The sequence below is a fragment of the Ixodes scapularis genome, unplaced genomic scaffold (assembly GCF_016920785.2).
Source record: "Ixodes scapularis isolate PalLabHiFi unplaced genomic scaffold, ASM1692078v2 PGA_scaffold4__175_contigs__length_147842914, whole genome shotgun sequence".
Classification (NCBI taxonomy): domain Eukaryota; kingdom Metazoa; phylum Arthropoda; class Arachnida; order Ixodida; family Ixodidae; genus Ixodes; species Ixodes scapularis.
In genome coordinates, this window is record NW_024609879.1 from 48,397,980 (window position 1) to 48,405,539 (window position 7,560).

Here is a 7,560-nt window from a genome sequence, read left to right on the forward strand (position 1 = left end):
GAGCTCTCTACCCCTCCTCTACCCAAGCCAGGACTAGGGACGTCATGAAGGAGGTTGTTTTTTGCTTGTTTTTGCAAGTTTAATTTGCCTATAACTTGTAAAATAAAGCAATATTCAAGAAAAGAAAAGTTCCACTAAGTTACCATGTTCAGTATGCTCAGATTCGGTGTAAATTAAAAAAAAACAGTCAAAAAGTCGTCGCAGGGCCCCTTTAAAGTTATGAGGTTTATGAATATCTGACGAGCTATACAGGTGACTGCAACCAAGATATTCCCCCCGAAATTTGGGTTCAGCATCCCGCTTCTGGCTGGAAATTATTATGAAAACACATGCTCATGCTTTGTTCCTAAAAAGATTCTACTATCTGTGGAAATTTAGTTCTTGGAGCACACTTCTGTTATCATACACACTCAATCACGCTCAACTTGGTTGGGGAGGGCCACGACAAGGAAACTTGTAGTGGTTCGCTCCATAACCACACACTTTCTCTTCAGAGTGTCAGGACTGCATGCTGTTACCACCCCTGCTCGTGTCCCCTCTCGAAGAGCTGAGAAGCAAATACCGAGCTGATTGTCTCTGAAAGCAGCACTCCGCACCAGCTCGAGCTTCTCGATAAGCACTAAGCACTGGGGCTGCTGGTGCGGAGGGCTCCCTTCAAACACAGCGAGCGCTTGCAAAATTCCAATGGAACCATCTTGAAGCTCAGCTACGCAGTTAACTCTCTTAGGCATGCAATAGCTCTCCGAGTGCCACAGAATCCCGCCACACTGAAAACGGTGGTAGTACTTGACTTGTGGTGGCAGGACTCCCAGGTGATTCTCCAACACAACCTCCATCCTAATGTTGACGCCAGAGCAACTCTGACGTCGGTAAACAACTATGCCGCCAGGGAGCTTTACCCCACTCCTCCCCATAGTCTGCCGACCCACCATCCTTTCAAAAAATTCCCTTCCTTCAGGCATCTCTATCCTCTCTGCCCAGAGAACAAGGTTCTGCCACAAAATAAAAGTTCTGGCAATCTGCTCAGCGACAGACTGTGTGCCTGCAAAGTAGTTGAGGAGGATGGCATTCCGCCCTTCAAAAGGAAAGCAGGACGTCGCCCACAGCGGACCCCAAGCCTCCACAGAGTCTGTCAGGTGAAGGAGCTGGTGGACATTGTATGACACATTGGTCTCGCCATACAATGTCCCCATCTGCACCACAAACTTCTCTAGTAGAGCCCGTGCCTCCGTGAGGTCACGCTCTGAAATATCGTCTTTCAGCAACAGGTATATCCCATACGAAAGTAATGAGAAGTGTCTAAAAAGGTTAGTGGCAAAATGGGCTTCAACACGATGTAACCATAGAAAAGCATCAGTGCCCGCAACTCCGACCCTTTCCAGTAAGCTCTGTCTTCGAACTTCCTTGGAGTGCGGGTAGTCTCTGTCGGTGGGGAGAGAGCCAGAAGCAAACCGTTCAGTTGTGGCAACTTTGTTCCGATATACCACGCACACTCGTGGTACTCACTCTCTAGCCACAGTTTGAGCAACTGACGCATAACACCAAGGCATGCACAGTGTTGGTAGTCCGGTATAAAACCGTCTACCACATCAAACCGAGGAAGGGTCATTGCAATGCAAGGGCCTTTCACTCCATTGGCGGGCACCGAGGAGGTACCACTTGTTGCCTCTTCCAGATGCTTGACAGCTGTCCTGCGCTCTGGAGGAGGGTCCAAGTACTCATAGCTGGAACCCCCTGGGTGGTAACACCAGCCACAGCCATAAAAGCCGTTAAACTGTTAACAGTTCCGCACTGCAGAGCGAGCAATGGCGTCCACCGAGCATGCAGCTGCGAACAGTCTTATGTGAACCGTTTTTCCATCTTTTACGCAAGAAAATCCTGTAGAAAGCTCTTGCAGTTCCTTCGTAAAGGGTGTCAGGAGAGTAGTCATGTTTGGCTTACAAAACCCAAACCACAGGGCAGGCATCAACATATTCTGTTTCCGCACTGCAGGGTCCAATTGAAGAATTTCGCACTGAACAGGCCAGATATCAAAGCTTGATTTCTCAAACACCCTGATCCCATCTGTATTCCAAAGCAGGGAGATGTCATGAGTTGAGAAATCAGCCGAAAGTCTGGCATGTTCAATGCCATCCTTTACGTCTCCAATCGTGTTCCTAGCTCCGTTGCTTTGTGGGAGCCATTTGAGGTTTTGCTGTGCTAGGATCCGTTCGATTTGCTCCTTCAGAGGCATCACAAGAAAGAAAGGGCAAGACACTATATCTACATCCTGTTCACAGTTTTCGGAATGAGCCTGGCCCTCAGGGGTTGATTTACCTAAATACCCTAGACAATCCATGCAGTAAAAATGCTTCTCTGTACCAGGGACGTCAGCTCCTAAAGTCTTCAGAAGAAGGTACTTTGATGTTGGTGCACGACCGGAGGTTATGATGTTCTGCATATCTAAGAGATCTGCGATACCCTGATCGCTCACCCTGTGCCGCATCACATATGCCATGAGAAGGGCTGCAATTTGTTTCTTTTCGTCAACGAAACCTTGGTTCTGAAAAAAAAATTAAATTCACAAATATTAAACAGAAAACTCCTTGCTCTTAGTCAATTTACACAAAATACACTAACATGAGAGGACAAAATTGTGTGATTCATTAAAACTAAAATGTGCAAAATTTACATCCTTGTGGTGCCCAGTCTGCGATATACGAATCATCAGCATTTTGGATGCTAAAAGTGAGGCAATCTATCTCAAAGTAAGAAAGCCAAATTTTGATTAATATGACACTGAGTTCGTGATAACTGCCTGCCTGCATGGCACGGACAGGCAGCATTAAGGGCACAAGGTTACAAATATTTTATTCAGGACTGCAAGGCAGAGTGATTGCAACATAAGAATTAATAATTTCACATGACTTGTAGTATTTTGTAGGTTTGACGACTAGTATTAAAACTTTTATTTTGTTTTCAGGGCTCTCTGGAGTATTCTCTGTTGCCAGTATGTAATAAGATGACCATAAGATAACATGACCCCTATTTATGCTACCGTCATGTCATATCTAACTGATTTCATTCCACAGAAAAACAATACCTAAACTTAGTCGTCCACTACAATGATTCAAGATCAAGCACACAAATTATAGGTGAGTGTGGTCACGAAAGACAAGGCTTATTTATAATTATAATGCAAATAAATGCAAAGGGGCAATTAGAGTGCTCATTTAATAGTCAGATGCTTTTACAATTTTGTGCACTATTAGCCTTGTAACATCAATGCTATTGTTCTTTTGCTCAAACCCTTGTTTACAGAACCGATAGTCTATTGACCGGAATGCTCTGTTCAAAGTTGCTGTCCAGTTCGCTTTAGACTTAACATAGCATTTACTGCATTCTAAACAACCAGGGATGTGTTCTGCTTCTGCCCTCGTGCACAAAAGGTGCACATGACCAAGTAATATTCTGCGGCTTCATGTCCGTCCAGCCTCAGCTAAGACTGCCCTCATGACTGTAATTAGCCGGCTCCACCTCTCGACACGTTGGTGGTATGATGCACTTTCAGCAAACAGACCGCCCTCAGTAACCATTTGACGCATGCTTCATGCCATCAGAACTTCAGTCCACTGGAGGCAGACGGCAGTGCTCGAGACATGTTGTGATGTCTAGTACTCTATTCGCGCAGACCTGCAGTTGGATAGTAACTTGTGCAGAAAAGCTGAAGCTGCAGCAAAGCATCCCAGCAGAGGCAAGTGCCTGGGTGAATCAATCTGTAAGCTTTTGACACCATCAAATATTTTGCGAGCTCATATATAGCCGAGTTCCATAAGCAGTGCATCAAACGAATAAGGAGCTGAATGTGCTCCATTGCCTTTGCATTGTATCAGGGACACTTTCTACATACTGGTTCAAAATCAAACCTTGTACACACTTCTCTTTGAGTACTGCTATAAATGTTGAAAAAGATATTGTTTCATTGCTGAACTAAAAAATGTAGCTGCAAGATGGAATGCTTTAGGTGTAATGGGTACTGCGCAGGCCGCACCTATTGAAACTTGTATCTTTTTGCTAGAGGCAGGTTTTCAATATCTGGCATCTTTGAATTGGTTGTTCTCTTTAGGAGAAAAATTTAACCAGTCGTGGTTAAATTTTTTACTGTCCTAGTCAATTTTCTTTTTTCGGAGTGCACACATACTCCACGCGTAAAACAAAAATAGCTTTGCCCAACGCAGGAATCTATCTGGTATACTTTTCTTCTGTATCAAACGGGCACTGTTATGCACCAACGGAATGAGAGAGGGTTGTAGCCTCCATGGTGAAAGCAGGAGACAGGATGAAAGAGGGCAAGAATGGATGTCGCATTGCTGCTGTGGACAAGGGGGGGGGGGGACACTGAACAACAGGACATGCTTTTGTATTGTTATTTGCGGCTCAGTGGAAAGGAAAAATCTGAACTGGTACCACATTCCAATCTTCTTCTTTGTGCATACTTGGTAGCAGCGACACATTATCGCACCACTATCGGCGCAGCCAAAGCACGATGCTGCTTCTAAAGGCGGAGCTTCTGGTTGCTCCTCATTCTGAAGCAATCCAAAAGAGATCCATTCTCCGGACTTTCGAGCGGCAAGTGCAAACAAATACCAACAAAAACGGTGCTCCGAATCCACGCTAAATCAACCAGCTGAACCTTATGCCTGAGCATTCTTTTCTAACATCCACTGAGGAAGAAGAATCCAGCTTGCCATATGTTTTACAGCATGTCCCAAAATAAACCTACCAGTCTGAAGTAACACGTAAAAACGAAAAAACTTGATCTATGAAGCTGTCAACTTTCTCGAATGCTTATTTGGCTCATCCGACTCTCTTTAAAATTTGAGGGCTCAAGTCCCACTACAAAAATATTTCCTTAACTCCTGTTGCAATGGCAATCAAAAGGTTTAACTGTCAACAGATACCGCCATTAACCTTCCCTAATATCATTATTTATTGATTCGTAGCGCGAGTTGAAACTTCAATTTTTAATGCAAGACTTGGATCAGTTAAAGACGTAATCCAGGTAAGTTTTGCCTCCATGCGTTAAGTTTCTGATTTTAGCAGGTCATTTTAGACTAGTAGGTTTTTTGGAAAGACATACTGCACTCAGGCCTTACATGTTCTACTTAAAGGGATGCTGAACCGAAAATCTAATTTCAGAAAACAACGCAGAATCGATAGGCAGGACGCTAGAAGTCCCAAAACGTCACCCATAAAGCGGTATCTCCAGCCGATCGTTGTATTTTTGTAAAAGAAGAGTGGCGCTCGCACAAGGCCGAAAAGATGCGTGACCTCGCCATTCTCATTTCCTCCTATTTTCGCTTTGACTCCGTGAGGGTGCAGAGAAGAAAGGGAGCGAGGCCATTTCTCCTCCTTCTCAACTCTTCTGCGATAAGGTGACCTCAACATTCTTCCTCATGCGCTCCTTTATTTTCCACAAATACGGCCATCCGCTTGAGATATGGCTATATGAGTGATGTTTCGTGGTTAATGGCCCCCTGTTAGACACTTCTGCAAGCTTATTTTGTGAAATATGAATTTCGGTACAACATCTCTTTAAGCCTTATGTAAGACATAAACCTTATGTGAGACGTGATCATGTAACTGTACGAGGTCACCTATACATACATGATTATGTAAGGTTATGTGATTCTTCAAGGTCACATGGCACCAACTTACTTTTTTCCTAGCACTCGGTTGGTGAACAAATGGTTTCGAAGCCGAAACGTACCTCGAAACTTGCTCAGTTTCCCGATGGGTTTCGAATTCAGTTTCAAAGCCTGAACCTACCTTGAAACCTTCCTGGTTTCACCATAAATTTTAGATTCAGTTCCTATCGGTCCCATGGGCAGGTTTACTGAAAATGGGAGCTAAAAGAAATAAATGGCTAAGTGGGCTAGTTGGTATATTAGCTGACTGGAAAAGTACCTCAAAAACACACAAACATAAAATGCATGGTATTGCCCCGTCCTTCTTATGTCTGTGTGGTATTGAGGAGCTGAAAGCATTTTGCTCACTAACAACTCTATGTAGTACTCCGAGTTTAGCGATCGTACGGGCATGAACTCTGAACGAGAGAAGCGCCTGCCCCACTTGCAGTGGTGCCTGCTCAGCTCTTGCTAGTATCGCTTTGGAACAGTTGACCCTGGCATTTGGATTAAACAAGCCAACAATCCCCGGTGTCCTTCCTTGCCCTCGGCAGAGCCCACGAGGATGCGGGCCCCCACTGTTACCAGGTCACCTTCGCGGATGAACCCGACGTCTACTCCCCGGCCACGACAACGCCGGCAGCAGCGGCTGCCACCCTCCTTTTCCGACACTGACAAGGCAAGACATCGCCGCTACTGGCATTCAAGGCTATCCACACAGCCCTGCGTCGGCGCCCAACAGTAACTGCCAGACCACCACCTCGCTACCAACACCGGCCACCTCAATTTTGATACTCCATCATCTTCAACTAAACCCTATTCATTTTCTTTGCTGAACTGTGATAAATGCATACCAAAAATATTTGTTCAAATTACCTGCCAAACAATCGCCCTTCGAATCACCACGACATGCTGCACTGCAAATACTTTTATTTTTAGTGAAATGTGACGGATGGGGTGCTGACGCATTCTTCCAAGTGCTCCTAGATGGCAAGTTTTCATGGGAACACCTTCTTGTCTCTAGGCGCACCTCAGAAACACATCAACAATGCTTACTTGATCATCCTCCATCTCTTCAGAATCTGTGCTGTCTGCATCAGTTTGTAGTAGCGAGGGTCCTGAGACTTCATCCTGATTTGAAGAAGCAGAAGCATACAAGCTTATGGATCCACAGACTCTCACACGGTGGTGCATTGGTCTAGTTTGTTTTTCCAAACTATTATGGCAGGCCACAATGTTAGGAATCTTGTTACAGCAGATCAAAACATAGAATTGACAGAAAATAGACAGGACGACATCTTGAGACGTCGTCCTGTCCGTTCTTTTTCTACATTCTGATGTTTCTTCTCTACCCCAGTCTGACGTTAATCCAACATGGCTAAAAATCAGTGCCCGCCAATACCGTTTCAAGGCAAAAAACAAGAGCGCCTTTGTCATGTTTGTACTTCCATGTCTCTAGGCGCACCCCAGAAACACATCAACAATGCTTACTTGATCATCTCCCTTCTCTTCAGAATCTGTGCTGTCTGCATCAGTTTGTAGTAGTGAGGGTCCTGAGACTTCAACCTGATTTGAAGAAGCAGAAGCATATACAAGCTTATGGATCCACAGACTCTCACACAGCGGTGCATTGCTCTAGTTTGTTTTTCCAAACTATTATGGCAGGCCACAATGTTAGCAATCTTGTTACAGCCAATCTTAAGTGTGGCTGACATCTTTAGGTGAAATGTTGGCTGCCACTTTGATGTTGACAGACCAGAATACTGTTTTTCAGCCAGTTTGAAGCACAAAAATGCCTGACACAAATTGTGAACTGTCGTGGTTTCACTGAAACTAAATAGCAAAGTTTTTGCCACGCACCAGCACAATTTTTTCTGTGGACTGACATATGCCT

General features: G+C 44.7%; 1 pseudogene; it reads right to left on the bottom strand.

Annotated features, from left to right (window-relative positions):
• Positions 1–410: 410 nt before the first annotated feature.
• On the bottom strand, positions 411–2,440 carry LOC120840667 (annotated as a pseudogene).
• Between the last annotated feature and the right edge of the window lie 5,120 nt (positions 2,441–7,560).